The sequence below is a fragment of the Protopterus annectens genome, chromosome 1.part0, assembly GCF_019279795.1.
Source record: "Protopterus annectens isolate FY-2018-M chromosome 1.part0, PAN1.0, whole genome shotgun sequence".
Taxonomy (NCBI): Eukaryota; Metazoa; Chordata; order Ceratodontiformes; family Protopteridae; genus Protopterus; species Protopterus annectens.
The window spans coordinates 992,069,956-992,088,546 of record NC_056725.1 but is presented as its reverse complement, the minus strand read 5'-3'; positions in this window follow the sequence as shown (position 1 = coordinate 992,088,546).

The following is an 18,591-nucleotide window of genomic DNA, read 5'->3' as shown; positions in this document are numbered from 1 at the left end:
TGGTCAATGTGTAATTGTGGGTATGTCAGAGTATTATCATGGGTTTCAGTGAGTACAATATCCAATGTGGGGTGTGGATGCTGGGTATACTGTCTTTAGACCATGGTACCCCCAGTACATGTCCCAATGTCCACTGTATGAGGACTGCTGTCACCATCAACCATACAGGTAACTGATTACACTATCCAGCCCAATGATGCATGTGCTGTGTGCAAAAACTCTGTAACAGTATGGACTCACTGACAAGGTAGTTAGCACTACCCAGGTCTGTCAAATGTGTTTATGACTGTATGTGTTTGTCAATGTGTATATGACAGTATGCCATACTATGTATTGTTCATTAACACCAAGTACATCCCCCATTACCATACTTTAAAAGGCCTGGTGATGTTCTTCACTAGCAGGAAACTTGGGACACATCTCACCCTAAAAGCTCTGTGGTGTATGCAATTAAGGCCAAACCCATTAGTAGTAATAAGTACCTAGGTAGGGGTTCTACTCTCAGTGTTGCCAAGTAAGTGTGTGTATGTGAAGGGATCTACTTCAGTTTGCAGAAGATATATGTCCCAGGAGATCATTTGTCTGAGAACTAACTGGCAAAAGGTAACATTTCAAAGTAATCATCTTGTGGAAATTCATTCCATCAAAACTAGTAGTAGATGTATAAATTCCCTCTTCCCCACTGTACAGCTGTATAGCGATAGTAGAGTTGGTATATATAGTTGGGTGTAGTTGTTGTGGGCACAGCCACCCACATTGGGGTTATTGTTGTGCGTATCCCCCCACTTAATGTGCTGTTATACTGTACAGTATATGTTAACAGGTTAAGTATTTGTTAATCACACTATGTGTGGTTCTACGCCACCCCACACCCTCCAAAGTCGGGGGGCTGTGCCACCCACACCAGCACACCTATGTTTACCAACTCCAGGATTGCACTACATTGGGAAAGAGGACATATACCGTGCCAGTACCATTGTCAATGACATTAAACTGGCGGACTGATTATTTACTGATGTGATGTTTTGGCAATTTGATCTTGGTGGAATGAAATAGGCCAAAATGAGTTCACTGCAAAATGAAGTACATCCATGTGAACAGTATTCTCTGTGTATTGCATCAACACCAAAGCCTCTGTTTGTGTGTTATTTACAAACATTTGGTGTGTGTCACCCAGTATACTTACCATTATCTGCTGTAGAAGAGTTGCTTACAGCAGCCACCTTGCACTCACCTGTATTCACCCCTCAGACCTATCAGCCATGTGGCACATGCAGTAACTGTTATACATACCTGTTACTTGTGTTCAGCTGTACCCAGAATATGACACAGTCAATGTGTCACCTCAGTGCCATACCCCTTGTGTGAAACAACAGCAGACCAACATCCTGCTGACACATAGACATGTAGAACACAAACAGAATACATTATGGAGACCACAATCAGTCAGTATTAATATCAGCTATAATGCATCATGGCTGGACAGCTACACACCCTGATGTGTAAGCATTAAACATTCCAGCTAAAAACACATTAAACAGCATTACATTGCTAAACCTTAGTACATTCACCCTGTGCATCAGAACCATATTAGCATGTCCCTGCATCGATGGTATGGATGACAGGGATGTGGCACAGGTATCATCATATGCACAGGGTGTGTTGTGGGTTTGCTAGAGGCCTAGTCTGAGCTATTTGGTTGACATCATGTGTGTGGGTTAGGGGGTTCTTTATTAAATGGGCTGTGCAGACGTAGTGTGTGTAGGTATGGAGGTGCCCTAACTCTGTTGGTGATGTGTGTGTGTGTGTGTGTGTGTGTGTGTGTGTGTGTGTGTGTGTGTGTGTGTGTGTATGTATATGTATGCACACATTTCTGCCATGTGGCTGCCCTATACAGGAGTTTGTTGGACAGCTGCAGACCATACATGGCAGGATGAACAGTTCACCATGTCCAGCCATGGATATGGGAACTGTGCCTGCCAGGGGTTGCACGGGCACTACCAGGCAGAAGCCCAGATATATTACTCTCCCCTGATGATCACAATTTTCCACTGGATCCGCGTCCCTGTTGGGACCAGTCAGGAAAACGTGCAAGTGGCCTGCTGCATTGTGGTCTGGACAGCACCCCCCCTGCAGTGCTGGAGCTGGTACTGCCACTACGGGAGTGGCCATGAGGTGTTGCATGTCCACATAGACCTCCACCTGCTGGTGTTGCTGACCTACATCCTTGTGACCGACACCCTACTCCCACCACATGCTCCACTACAGACACCACACGGTCGAGGATTCCTACCATCTCACCCAACCGTCTATCCATGGCCTCTGCAAAATAATGATGGGCACCTGCAAGATGATGGATGTTGTCACATATAGCAGGAAGACTAGCCCTCTGGAGCCTCAGACTATTTCTGGTGTAACATTTCATACATGCCTCTATGATGGCCCAAAATATGTGTCTGGTGACACCTGCTGTGGCACTTCTGCCAGGGGCATGATGGCTAGTAGCCCTCCTACGAGCAGCTCTGTACATTTGCCTCTGTGGTACCTCACCGGTCATCCAGCTATGGCTGCTGTGTACAGACATACATGCCATAGTCACCACACTTTCCTGTCCAATGCCACCACCCACCAACTGTCCCTCATCTATGGCCACTGGTGATGGGATATGTATGGGCATTGTGACTATGTGTGGGGATGGGGTGGATAAAAGTGGGATGTCAACCAAATGCACAGATTCAGCCCCTGACAACCCTGCCTGTGCCTCATAATGCCTATCATCATTGTCAGAGTTTGTATGGATACTAACATCAGTTTGCCAGCAGGAGGGACACTGACCCACCTCACCACCTGTGAGGGGCAGACAAGAAATGTAAATTAAGACCTGTACATTATGGTTTACTTCTACACGCATACACACTTACAGGTGAGGTGGCACAAACATATTACACAGACCTCAGTACCCAACAATTGACATGCATGACATATGGCACTCAATATCAGGCAGTGAATCCATTCTAAATCCTGGTTACAAACAATATACATATGTGGAATGCACGAGTCATGTTAGTAGGTGATGCCCATTCCCCTGGGACACACTGCACCCATGTATACATTAATGCTGTACACCTGTACAGCACACTGGCATGCACTGTACACAATGCCTCACAACTATAGAAATCATTGCTGAATGTGTTAGATGTGTATCAGTTATGTTTGCTCTGTTCTTCACAACCCCTGTTTGTTTGTCTGACACATGAATGGGATGATATGAGGATGGATGTCACTAATGAATGACATTTGATTTGCAGATCTCATGATCATCAGTTGATGTATGTGCAATAACACCTGTGTACACTGATGACCTTCCAAGCCTTATGTGGATTTCAGGAGTGTACACACCCCTGTTGACATGGAACCCTCTTCTATGATATGCAATGGGGCCACATTACTGCAGTCAAAACATTACACACACCTGATATGTGACATATGACCTATGCAATCCAATCCTGATTTAGATGACTGTCAGTCATGGAGATGTGGACTGAGATGCGTACCATATTTGGGGTACATAACTGTGCACACCCTTAAACCAATAGTTTGTCAAAGCATCTGCTAACTGAAATACAGCAGTCACTATTCCTGGAAGGGGCACAGTAGCATGGCACATCCTTGCCTTTGCATAATTAGGTCTGTCTTCCCTACAAAGGTACCACAAATCTGCCAGATCCCATGGAAATCACACAGGGACTTCAGTATTGCTTTGGAGTGTGTGTTATGTGTGGGCCAGTTCATAACCTTGAATGTGTAAAGATACGGCCATTCTTAGCTAGCTTTGGATGTATGCTTCAGTTCACTGTTATATTCAAAGCTGACACCCCTCCCCATCCTCAGCCTTATTGCAGATGCCTGACAATTGTGGCCTACACATGAGTGTTAGTTTGCAGTGTTCCACATTTACTCCACCATGTCTACAGGTGTACATTCAGGTAATGAACAGCATCTGTAAAGGTGTACACTGTCACCAGCAACCTTCAAGTTGGGGATCGTGGCCCTGATATGATGTGAGCTACTTCTTGTGCACCACACGTAACTTTAGGACTACTGTCTGTAGGTTTGAGCCTTGGTCTCCTGACACCATTACACATTGCAATACATGTCTTTGGAAGACCTGGGGGCATGCTTTTACTACCTGTACGGAGGTCTGGATGATGTTTCTTGTGGAATAAATCTCCCATCTACTTACCCTAACCCATAGGGCACACTTATGCAGACTCCAGGCAATTGTTGACCCAGGTAATACACAGGCAGGACTTGCTAGACATTTGTGCAACTGCCTTAGTGTTGCTGCATGTATCTGGGTAGCCTCCCTGGCCAGTTTACACTATGTATTGTCATCTGTGTTGGATGGACATCTGTGTCTTGTCAACATCACTGTCGTTCCATATTTAATGCACCTCTAGATTACTGTCTGCACTGTTTGCCATGAAATATACAATGGTGAGGTAATGTCATTTTACCCTACTCCTCACTACTTCCTTTCAGATATGGGATCCATGTCATGCCTTGGAAGATGTCTGCAAGCCATGGCTGCATATGTTGCAGGCAGCTGGCCAAATGTCATGGACATACTTCTCAGAGATCAGATCATTACATGGTGTGACATAGAGACCTGTACTTGATGGCAGGTGTGTACTGCAAAAGAGTGAATGCTGTCAGTACATCACAAGCTGCCTCCTCAATGTGTTAATTGGAGTGTGTACACACGTATGCTTCCAGTGTATTGTAAGGTTTGTAAACTCCATATTTGTTGTCCTAACATAGGATTCTATTTTATACATTAACTGCACATGTTAGTGCACATTACAGGTTGTAAAAGGTGTGGAATGTGTTATTGTGCTCTGTCATTGTATATATCAGGAACAGTTGACATCATCATAGGAGTGTGTACACTGTTGTATTGACTGTATGAGGTTTAAGTTTCATACATGTCCCTACTATAGGCCATTTGTTCCACCATTTGGCTTGTCTCTGTCCACACATCTTGCACTGACAGGTTGTGAGGTATACTGCAGGACTTCTACCTACCCTTCACCATGGTGACCACTGTGATGCTGTGCAGTTAACACCAACAAAACTGAACATGTGCATCATGCATTATAGGTAGGTGTGGTAAATGTGTACAGGGAATATAGCATGGCCTTAACATGGCCGGTGTATTGGCAAACATGAACAAAATAACCCCATACTCACCAGCCACAGGCTGCTGCCCCAGTTGTATACCTGAAGGACCTACATAGTTGTGAGAGACAGGTAATTTCAGTAGCCACTCATGTGGCATTGCTACAGGGTGAAAGCAGCATTTCAGAACATTAACAGAACAAACAGCAGTACTACAGAATATGCAGCCCAACACCATAGATGTGCACATCTGTGCATTACTAAACTCCAGCTACAGACTATCTTCTCTGATATATGCATGCAGATTCTTTACAGATAGAAATGTACAATCAACACTCTTCTAGTTATGTGCACTGTGGCCTTACCTGCACGCTCCTCAGACACTGGTTGGGTACCACCCACCTCAACAATGTTGGGTTCTGCTTCATGGTGGGTGTGCCGGGCAGGTGCACCAAGGCTGGCAAGGAGATATTCTGTATGTGTCAGTGGGGGCTGGATGGCTGCACCCCCACCTGTGGCTAGCCGCTCCCTTGCTACAGCAGTTGTTTGGTTCCATGCATGATGTAAAATGTCGTTGGTGCGATGACGGACCTGATCATAATGCCAGTTCTCTTGTCCAGCATCATTCACACTGTGGACCAGTTCTTCCCACAGGGCAGTTCGGTCACATAGGGCTTCTGTTCCATGTCCGAACAGGACATCATAGTGCTGTATGAGATACTGAATGATTGAATCATTCTCCAATGAAGTAAAGGCTGGTAGCCTTCCTCGTGGCATGGTAGCTGGAAGACATAAAGAGGAGAAAAGATTACATGACCTCATATGGTCATCTACTTGCACATCAACACAGAATATTACTTGACAATTTTCCAAACTACAACCTAACACTGTAATCAGCTGTGATTATACTCCTGGCCCTGACCTATCTTATTCCACCCAATGTTGCACAGTTAACTGCATAATCCTCTATTCTCCATTCATTTCTGTGTATAGGGATGACAGTGGCCATCGACCATGTGGATGGTGTGTGGATGATGGCAAGTCTGTGTTTGACTGTAGTGTGTGATGGAGCTGTGAACACATGCCTTAGTTCAGATAAGACACAGTCAGTGATGTTCTCATGGCCCAGGGAGACTTGGTGTTGTTGCCTTCAGTAGGCATTGTGTACATGTTTACCATTGATGAGGGGGTAGTGTATTTGATGTGCATATCCCCCTATAGAATTTGTGTGGACAGAGTGGTACTGTTCCCACCTAACCTTTGTGATGCATGGTGCCTATATTCATGGCATGTGTGTATGAGGTTTGGTTTACCCCAGTACAGGTTGAATTGTGTTGTGTTGTTGTCTGTAAGACTGACTGCATATGTGGAGACACTCTGTTGCAGTTGTCCTTGGTGGTGTGGATATGTCTGATTTATAGTCATAAACAGCCTTACACAACATCAGCTGTGAACATACATGCTTGCTGAGATAGAGGTGGACTTGCCTCCAAGTTGTTAGCTGCGCCTATGTGTCTCTGTACAATATAGCATCCTATTATGTGCTTTGTGTATTGCTGCTGTCCACCAAGGGGGATTACTCTCTCCTTGGTGGAGGCTACTTTTACAGGTCAGGTACTGCTGATTGCATATAACTACAGTGGATATGAAGTGTACACACCCCTGCTACAATGTCTGGTATTTGAGCAATTGGAACATGACACCACAGAAACTCATTTCAAATAAATTCACACCTCTAATGTGACCTCTATCCTTTACAATTCAATGTAAAACATGACAAATGGGCCTGTGAAAACATATGTAAAATAATCAGTACAATAATCCAGTTGAATGAGTGTGTACACCCTTAAAGTGATATGTTGTGTGAACACCTTTTGAGATAACTACAGCTTCCATTTGTCTTAGTTTGCACACTCAATAGAATTGTACAGGTTATGGGTCACATTTAGGGTGTGGAACATTTTTGAAAGATTATCTGTGGTCTAACTGTCATACAGCACACAAACCTAGCATTCCAACGGGGGTATGTACACTTTTGATATCCACTGTATATAGGTGTTGCTATACTGTTAGTGTTAGACATGGGCAATGGGTCATAACACAGATGAACACTTCACTGATTACTACATGATAATCATGCTGACTGTAGTATCCATATCAGTGTCAGTGCAATGCAACAAGCAGTAGCTGTACACATTTATTTCTGTTGTATGCACTGACACTGATATTACACACATGTGCAACATCCATACCCTGTTTTTCTGACTGCTTGTAACCCAAGGTATCAGTTTTGTGCCTTCTAGTTGGACATACACATACATACATGTCCCCAGAGGATACCTGGTATACATTAGTGTTCTGTGTTAGTATGGCACACTGTATTTACAGTCTTGCTAATCAATCATACTTCTCAGTCAGTTATACCCACAGGACTTCAGGACAAAGACCCGCATCGATGGTTGACAAAAGTAACATCACTACTGATGCCATATTACTCTAGCTGCAAAATACATATTTAAGTTGATTGCACATTAGCCTTTGACACCACTGTGATAACCTGGAATATGTCCAACAGTCATAACTACACTATTATGTTATATTGTCATTGCTGGAAAACTTGCCACTGGTTTGGCCAACATAGGTCAAGTATATGTGTGTGTGTCTACAGATATCAGTCACAAATGTGCTTATTGTCCAGCAGAACACTGTACAGTTGAATGTTATTAATTCAGGATAATACATGCAGTTCGGCACACATGTCTGCAACAATACTGTACTATCCACATGCCCTATATATGTCTCTTAGCTTTCCAAGACAAACATATATCATACTCATATTCACAGGTAACATATGGATATGGACAACATCCCATTAACTGGCCTAGCAGTGGCACAGTCACAACTGTTTGACAGACACTCTAATGGTTGACAAATGTGAGCAGTCCTTTCCCAGGGTGAGTCAGGCTTCTGAGTTGTGATACCACCTCTCAAACTCTTAGATCATCACATGTGGATAAAGCCTAACAAGATGGGGGGGGGGTAAATAGGGAACTATCGTATATATTCCTGTTACAGAGTTATGAAGAAGTTTTTAGCATAATACATTTTGCATTACTGTGACTGTTTTAAAGGATGTGTAGTCTTACACTCAAGTGTTTGTCATTACTTCATGACTTCAGTCCTCAGCTATTTGTCAGACAGGTAGAGCTGTCAAGAGGAACAGACATAATCTGATTTCAAAATGTGGACATTCTGTGAAGATTTGTACAGTTGACAGGTATGGCTGTGATGTTTCCCACTGCAGACAGAGCCAGATGCTATGGCCATAGCAGTTGTACAGCAGGACATCAGTATAGCAAGTTTTGCTGGCACATATACATTTTCCAAACTCAGCTATCCCATTATTACAGACCAGGTGGTGCTGCGGTAGCATTGTCACCTCACAGTAAGACGTTGTCCTGTTCGATTCTCAGCTAGAGCGTCTTCTGTGTGGAGACATGCGTGAATGGGCATACCTTCATTGAAGGTTGTGCATCAGGGCTGGCAACTCGGCACGTAAAAATCTACTGCCAATCATTAGCGGACCGGAGTTCCACTGTGGCAAACCCTAACCAGGAAAAGCCGAAAGACACAACAACAACAACATGCATAAATGTTTCACATACTTTTTTTGGAGGGGGGATGTTGTATATTCAAACCTAAGTGTTTTGGTTTGGTTGTTGTCTCACTCTGTGTCATTTTCTCTTTCTCTTTCTCTCTCTCTCTCTCTCTCTCTGTAGTACAGGGATTGAGTGGGTTTGATTAAGTGACAGCATGGCTTTTGTAGGTAATGGTCATGACCAGGTGATGGCCTATTCATCAATCAGTGTTCCCCACTTGCTAATTGTATGCAGAGCATCCATGTAGTTCTTCCAATAGCCAAAGTCATGGCAACCCACTCCTATAAATGTGTACTTCCTGTAGTTGTTGTCCCTTTACATTGCCTATAAGGAACACATCCTTTCTGTGTGTGCAGCAGTGTTACAGACAGCAGGTTAAAATATCTCTTACAACACGACATGTGGACATAGGCCAACTACAGGTTTATGTAATGTTCCAGACGTAGGGATAGAGTGTGAGTATCACTGTTATATGCTTTGAATACTGCTAGTTTAACAGGGTTTGTGTGTACATACTAGTTCTGCACAGCTTGCAGTGTGACAATGTTACATGTCTGCATAGCTCTCAGCTGTAGGGCTATCCACATAATGGCCAGGGTTTGGGCCACTATGTTTAGTGTATTCCCCAAACAGGTGTTGTCCTTGACAAATCATTGCCATACTCTGTTGACTGCTATCAGTAACTGGAAACATGCATTAGTGTTTGTGACTTCAGAACTCTCAGGAAGGATATGTTGCAAACAATCCTGTAACACCAGCAACTTTCACAGTGTATGAGTGCAATGTATTGAATATGGCCCTGTGTTTGGGCCTATGTCCTCCACTTATATACCAGGCTTTGTCCAGATGTCATGCAGTAAGAGGTTGATAGGTATGGGCTATCATTATTTAGTGCTGACATTCCTGCTCTCATCCCAGTGATGTTGTGGACTCCCACTCATGTTGTGGGGTAGGGACCATAAATATGGGCTATATGCTAGACAACATGTGTGACCGTGTACAGTCAAGAGGTCAGTGTATAGTAAACACTGTTATATACCCATGTAACACATTTTTGGGTGTACATGTTTGACTCTTAGGCTGTTAGTACATGTGAGAGATATTACTAATAAAAACATAAAAGGTATAAGGCATGGTCATTGTTTGGCTAATTGTTGCTTACTCATAACCTTCAACTGTACACATTTTTCCATAATGTCTAGATGTTATCATCATAAAATTTGTGTGTTCCTCCTTAATTAGGTTCCTTTCTGGCAAAAAGTTGAGGACTGGACTCATTCAATGATGACAGATATTTGACTGCAAGACTCCACATCTTTCAGAAAAGTAATACTACTGCAAAACCTATAGTATTATATCAGTTTTCTGAGACTGTAAGATAATATTTATAATCAGTCCGTGTTTGTCCACCATCATGTTATGCTTTGTCCATGTTTTTGCCTATAACAGGTTGACAGGTATGGTACTGCTGATGACAATTTTGACAATTGAAAATTTTCCTGAGATGGTAGGAGCAAGAATGTATCACATGTTTCCTTTAATATTTGCATAATTCAGTTGTGTTGTATTTACACACCTACATGCTGTAAGACATGGCATAAGCAAATTAAATAGTACAGAAATAAACTTTTTTTTTGGAAAACAGTGGTGTTATGTGTGTTTTTTAATGCAAACATTCTCATTTGTGCAAACATATCACACTCTGGCCATTTGATAAGGTGGCAACTGTAGGATTACTGGCTGTTTGGGTTTCACTGTGCTCTCTTTAGTCAGTTCAATTACTTGCCTAAGAGAGTGCTATATGTCTGGCTACTGTGTAAGGCCTATCATGATTCTGTAGTGGCAGAGTGTGTACTTGTTATTTGGACTGTATATGTGTGGGGTCAACAGATGAATGTCCCATACCACCCCAGCATTCTATCTACAGTATGACCTGCCACAAGATATGTAGGGGTAATGTGTGACTCTCATGGGGAATATATCTATCCACACAGCCATTGTACTGTGGTGTTTGCTAGGCTTACCAGTATTTATCTACAAGTGTGTTGTTTATATATATATATATATATATATATATATATATGTGTGTGTGTGTGTGTGTGTGTGTGTGTGTGTGTGTGTGTGTGTGTGTGTGTGTGTATACAAATATATAGAGCAAACATTCACAGATGTATGTTTACACACATATAAATATATGTATATGTATATATATATATATATATATATATATATATATATATATATACCTGAGTAGGTATATATATATATATATATATATATATATATATATATATATATATATATGTATATACATAATTGTGTGTGTGTGTATATATATCTTATTTGAATGTTTACTGCTTCCACAATATGCATTCCCTATAGTGCAGTGATTGTCCTGCAAGATATGTTCATGAAATCTTCATGAAATCATCTTGAGCTCTTATAGCTTACATGGCTTAATGGTTATGTGCTGTGACTATGGTGTCCAGGTTGCTAGGTTCAAAACCGGTAAAGGCTGTTTACTTTGTTGCTGGGCAGAACAAGGGCACATGGAGAGAGGTTGATTAAGGCACTTTAAAGTGGCTTTAAGCGGGTATGAGTGGGTTTCCTTGAAGCTAAGCAGAGCTAACACACGGTTAAATGTACAGGTGTTTAAACTGTGTGGGCTTGTCTTAGCGGCGCTTTCCAATGCACAAATCTGGTTAGGTATGATAACTACTGTTTACCTATTCTGTGTTTGAGCACATGTCAACTGGTTTGCATGCTGTTCAGTGATGGTAATACAAGGGTAAACATTTAGGCACTCTATTGAATGTTAAGTTTGACTAAACAAGCATAAGTTATACAGACCAGGTGGTGTAGTGGTATTGTCTCTGACTGCATTGTACAGGGTCCTGGGTTCAAGACATGGGGCTGCTAGCATTTTTTATTAATGTTAAATGACTGGACTACATGATAAGTTAGGCAAAGCAAGCACAACTTGTAGAACACAGATGGTGCAGTGTGATGGTTGCTAACTGTAGTAGAAAGGGTCCTGGGTTCAAGCCTTGGTAGGGCTGATTAGTTTTGCTGCTGGCCACAACAATGGCTGATGGTGAGATGATGATTAAGGCCCTTTAAAGCGACTTTAAGTGGGTTTGCATGGGTTTGAGTGATGCTAAGCATTGCTAACATATGGTTACTCTATTTTAGCGGTGCTTACCCCCACTAACCCCCACTCTAATTACCTTTAAAGAAAAGAAAAAGGGGTGATAGGAAAGTGGTAAAAAAAGGGGCATACAGAGGGAAAAAACAAGATGAAAGATAGCTAGGGATGTGCAGGATGGGAGTAGGGAAGGTCCATAGCTGTCCATTTCTCCTACAGCAACAGCTCTGCATATGTATTGAATTTGGAGGTGAATTTGGATACTCATACCCCTGAGAGAGGGGTGAGGACAACAGTAACGTATTGTCTAGGCAATTGGACAAAATTACATGTGTCCAGTGGACATGTCTGCAAAATGGACAGCAACGTATGGGGCATAATTTTTTTGTGGGAACAAATTGCCCTTTTTTTAAGGTGATAGTGGGTTGTTGGGGAAGGATAGTAGGTATATGTGGGAAGGGAGGTTGGGTAGGAAAACAGACAAGACAGACAAGACAGCAGACATGGGCGGTGTATGACACATGTGGGGGTGAACATCTTGACGGGGAGGGTGGTTTGGAATCGGAGGCACATCAGCCCAAAAATGGATACAGTAAGACTGAGGTCCCCACCCATGGGCAGTCAGCACTGCACCTTCACGGCTCCAAAGGTTGTTGTGCTGGGGCTGAGCAGGAGGGGCAGGCTGACCCTCAAGATGTGCCACGCAGCCCTCAAGCTGATGTAGCTGAGCTGCAAGCTCCTTTTGCATCTCCCTATGTACCAGACCACGGACCTGATATCGGGTGATGGGCTCATATCTGCACCCGCTCCAAGGGGGAATGAGCCCCATCCCCTGAAGTGGTTCCATCCATGGGTGGAGCAGGACCAGTGGACGAGGAAGATCTGGGGTGGGTCACAGTGCCATGGCCAGATGAGGTGGGACAGGTGGATCCGCTGGGATCGTCCTTCCCAGACGAGCTAGGGTGTTGACAGTTTACAACATATTTTGGTTAGTTATGAACAATACAATGCCAGGATTAGTTATAGCAGCATGCATGGGTGTTTCAATAGGCACCATAACACAATTTTCAATCAGTTGCATAGCAAACAGAACGCATGCAGATATGGAATGACAGTGGATATTACAGCAGCATGCAGGTTACGTTGATAGCAACAGACCACCAATGATTTAATTTCAACAAGGAACAGTAATACACAGACATTGAAATATTGGTATAACAATGGGGAAACATGTCCCAACAGTAGGTTTGTTAAAAACATAGCATTTATTTTTGTGGTTGTATTATTGTTGCAGATAGGGTGGGGATGAGACAGAGAAATGAACCACTATTTGTTATTACATTGCTCACAGCTGTTCTGTACATTATAGTCTACTCATTACTATCCAGATATGACCTGAAATTACAGCTACCTATGGGCTTGGGGTTGGCCAGTGGGTGTTGCACACAGTTTTCAGTTCAAAGTTTGTACACCTAATATACAGCTTTATTTACCTGCTAGACCTGTAGAAAAAATTGGGTTAATACTACCTGACTGTCTCTACAGATTAACAGGGTTCAGCTTTGATATGTGCAATCATACTGCATGGGTGTGTGCTAATGTCATAGTCCACCATCATTTTTGTACAGCACCATGTGGGCTGGGGACAGTCACCAATAGCCATGATGGTGTGACACTTGAGAGACATTTGTTGGGGAAAACTACATGGTCTGTATACTTCTCTTGCTGTCATCTGCAGCCTTGGGGCTGGCCAGTGTGTGTTCTACACAGTGTATAAGAGACACATCCTACGGTTAATATCCAGCCTGTCTTACCTCTTGAAGCTCTGGGAAAATGTGTCTTTACACTACCTGACTGTTTGTAAAAATACTCACATATTCCTGGGTGAAAATATGCAGACAGTTTAGTACAACTCCTGGGATTTAAATCCTGACAGTTTGTTCAAAAAGTAGTCACAATGGTAATGTTTATCAGAACAAGCTATCAAGGAACTCCTATTTTTTGTGTGAGTGTTTTCTACCTATTAGTTTGTGATTTGGCCAATCTGACCTTGTACTTCTGACATTCCTGCGTAGCAGACAGTTGTTCTACTGTGTACTCACACTTTCAGATATTACATTACAGGAAATGAAGGTTAGCAAGCATTTTTAATATTCAGCTATCAGATCACAGTGCAGGGGGACTTTGTTATGCTTAATCTGTTGTAAAAGACTTGACTGTTTGCCACATGAACCTCAGATACTTAATGTTATCAGAGCCATATTTGCTGCTCAAAAGCTATACACATTTTCAATTCCTACTAACGCATTGCAAATAAAACACAACAGTCCACAGTTGTATAGTTTTATTGACAGTTTATCACTGTTTTATGTATATCACTAGCATTATCTGTGGTAATTTCAGTTTTACTCAGTTCAAACAATACACAGATTACAGCACTGACAGGCGAAATTCTACTACTTTCAATTATACTGCCAGCTAGATCAGTACTCACCAGCCTCATGGCACAGCCTTTGCAACCTGCTGCCATTTTCCTCCATGTTCAAAGCCCTCTCAGCTGCAGCTATACAGGAGACAGAGAAACATTTATGACTACCAATCCATCACATACACAGCCTGGACTGTCTTAAACAGCAATTGATACTGATACTTTCACACTACTGGGGCATTCCCTGCCCAAGCATCTTGTTCCCACTGGTCCAGAAGGTCCCTCTTTCTCTGCTTGAGATCAGCATAGAGATGCTGAACTTGTTAACCAGTCTGAGGGATCCCAGTGGCACTGGTGAGCTCATGGGTGAAACGGTCCCAGGTCTCTGCTTTATATTCTAAGCCCTGGTACTGTCCCTGTAGCAGTCTCAAATCATGGTTTTCAACAAGGAGTCCAACCTTGACCCTGGAATCCAGAATGCTCCAGCGTTGCGCATGAAAGCAAACACGTTCTTCTACTCCAGCCATGGTGCCTACAGTGATGAGCTCCAACTGGTTATGGGCTGCATTTCCGCCTACAGGGTTTAAATAAGACTGATTTCCCACACTTTTCCATAATTGGTTACTTTTGAAACTGCTGAGCTTAGCTAGGCTACAGGCAGACCTGCTTAGTTAAGGTTGGCAGTGCTTAAAGGGGTGGGTTCAGCACTGCTTATCACTGGGAAAATCCACTTAGCTTGGCTACTCACTGTGTAGCATTCATATTTAAGCAATGCTTACAACCAGTAAGTGTGGCTGTGCTATGGTTGGCATTGCTTACATTTTAGTTTTATAGACTATCAGCTGTGTGGGATTGATTCATCATTCCTGACATACTATAATTTTGTTTATCTTCCCCAGCATCCCACTCTGTGCTTTCATTACTTTTATTCTTGTGTGACTATCTGTATGGGGCACTTGTGTTTATATGGGGGTTTCACAACTTTATTTCACTGACACCTCACATTTGGCCCTAATACACTGCTCTGGTTGCAAATATGAATTATTTTCTACATACCTACACTTAAAAATTACATTTGTGGTGATTTCACATACAAAATACAAATGTCATTAGTTGGGCTAAAACCATGCCTGTCCACTTGCAAAGCATATGATCTAGCCACTATGCTACTCCAGTACTGCTTACTGTGCATGTGTATTGCTATTTAACTTGTTGGACTGTTTCAGATCGGCTATGCGTAGCTAAGCAGCGGGCACACCCGAGGAGCTATACTTAAACTTTCTTGCTGATGTGAGAAAAAAAAACATTACAGACATATTTTAAGTATTTCTCTTGCAAACTTTATGGCTGTTAGACTAACAAGTTTTGTATTCCCATGCATTTTCTGAAAGGTATGACGTCTGCACTTCAAATTCCCTGTCATTATTTTCTAACTTCATTCTTTAATGCGTTGCCAGTATTTTTACAGTGGCCACTACACTTTTATTTTACAGCTGTACACTATACAGCATTTTGGCCACATCTCTTATGTTCAAAGAGCGATCACACTCTTTTTTCATTGCTGTATGGCAATTATATTATGTAGGGGCGTGTATCTTGTTAGGACACTGTTCTCAGACACACCTCCTATGCGCGTACACATTTTTGTGCACATATTGCAGCACGGCAGCACGCCTTCATGCATATGCATGGTGCACTGCCGTGCTGAACTGGAACAGTCCCTGCCATGCAGGAATAACTCATTCTTGCACGGGTGCATGCTGAATTCAGGGGTCTGTGATTTCCCTGATGAACCAGCAGGGGTTAAGGCTGCCATGTGCTTAGGTCTACTTCTGTTTGCCACATGTTGCATGCTATCAACATTTGCTCTGGAGCCGACTGAAACCATGCTCTTGTCACTTGCAAGCATACTTGTGTGTTTTTCTGTAATTTCATGGTACAAATGTCTATGGCTTTACTCAATGTTAAATCACTTTCACAAAGCAAAATCTTTCTCACAGCAGCAGTATTAATGCCACACACGAGCCTGTCTTTTACTAACTCAATTTTTAAGTCATCCAACACATTTTATCTTTGTTTCTCTGGTCATTTATATAAGCTGCAAAAGTTTCCCCTGGTTTCTGATTTCTCATGTAAAACAAATGCTTCTCCATATGTAATATTTGTCTGGGGTTACACATTTCTCTGAATTTGCACTTCAAACACTCATGGTTTTCCCTTGATTCAGCCTGTACAACAATATGATAATTTTCACCTTCTCCCTCATATACTGCTGGTGCATTCACAATGAATGCTCTCTTTCAATGGCCTTTGACCCAGCTAGGTTTAGCAAAATGAATGCCCTGGTGTGTGCATCTTTATTTGAATAAGCTGCTTGTATAAAAATATCAAACTCTTTCTCAAATATCCTCCAATTCTCAAAAAATCTTAATTTCAAGTACAAGTGGCAAGGGCTTTTGAAATCTGTCTGCTGCATTAACAGATACCAGTGAAGGGTTTTGCAAATAAGCACAAACACATACAAATGCACATATGCCACATATTATGCCAGTGTTTGTAACTTTTCACAGTAGAACAACAAGCCTCTGTATAACTGAACTTTGCAAAATAAGTCTCTCAAGCACTGTAATAATAATCTTGAAATTACTGTACTGCAAGAAATCACCTCTTATCAGTGTAAGAAGCATTTCAAATAACTGCACAATGTGAATGAACTGGGCAAGAGAAGCTCAGAGTCAGTAACACTTCAAAGTAATTGCACTTTCTGAATGAACTGTATACGACCCACTGAAATTTCCCCAAAATGGTGGTACTTGCTAGGCAATTCTTTACAGTGCAAGAAAGACTCTGTAATGGTGGCACTTTGTGAATAGACACATCCAGCACAAGAAACTTTTCAAAATGGCTATACTTTGACTGTACTTCATGAAATAGTTGCACTTTGCACGTATATAGCCTCTTCAGAATACATGCACAATAATAAACACACACTGTAAGCACTTTTACACACTTTGAAATACTTGGAATAACTCTATTTATGTCCTTGATACAACACAAAGTCATAGTTATGCCACAACACAACACTTTGCCAAAACACATGTAGTCTCCTTGCTTTATTTACTCTTAATGTGCCCTTTTTGACCTTATTATATATGTTTTGCTTGTTTAATCTCTTTTCGTTCTCCTTGTACTTTTCTTGGGCTCCTGCTTTTTTTAATAATGCGTCTGTGCCCTTGTAATGCTCAGTTTTATCTTTTTATATAAAATAGCAGTTTGTACAAATTCTCATTACCTTTGATTCTTTTCTAGTTCTTTTTTGTGCTCATTTCTCTCAGCTTACCTTCACTGTCATCTCTCCACCTCATGGCTCTGAATATTATTTTCTGGAGTCCTGGTTCTGACACCATGTCACTCTCCTACTTTGGACACAATAGAAGAGTCTTTGTGGGTTCTGTTCAAGCAGGTTTATTATCTACAAACACATTACGATAGGAGTTTACTGACTTTAACATAAGTAACTTATATACAAACTAACTACTGTGATTGTACATGCTCAGTCTCTGGCTGCACTCTCAAAATGGCACTGGGAATAGCATGTGCCTGGTATTTATATGTCCACCTTCAGTCCTTGATATGCTTCTTAAAGATACAGCACATACACTCTGATCTACACATTCATTTCAGAATGGAATGACAATTTTGTTTTATTTATTATTTATTTGACATTTGGTTACCAGGAAAGTCCAATTGGTGGGGTGCTCATTTTCAGCAAAGACCCAAATAGAAAAGCTTCCGATACAATTAGAGTATTACATTAGCTTATTACAGAGCAGCAATCAATGTTTTTACATACAATAAATAATTTACAATAATGGATAGCACATCATTTTTACATATATGAGATGAAACTTACTTGCATATTAATTACAGACATTATATCTTACTAAGGAGACTATATACATAAGTGTTCTTTGCAATTATATGATTCGGATCAGTATTATTCTGTTTGATAATTAAACAATTTTTGTTTATTATAATGTACTTAGCATATATATCTTATGGTACAGCATTGAGAGAGGAGAAGAATTGTAGGAGATAGAAAGCAAGAGATAGAAATGTTATGTGTTTTTAGTGAATTGTAGGATATTGATAAGGAATAAGCAAAAGGGAGAAAGAAAAGT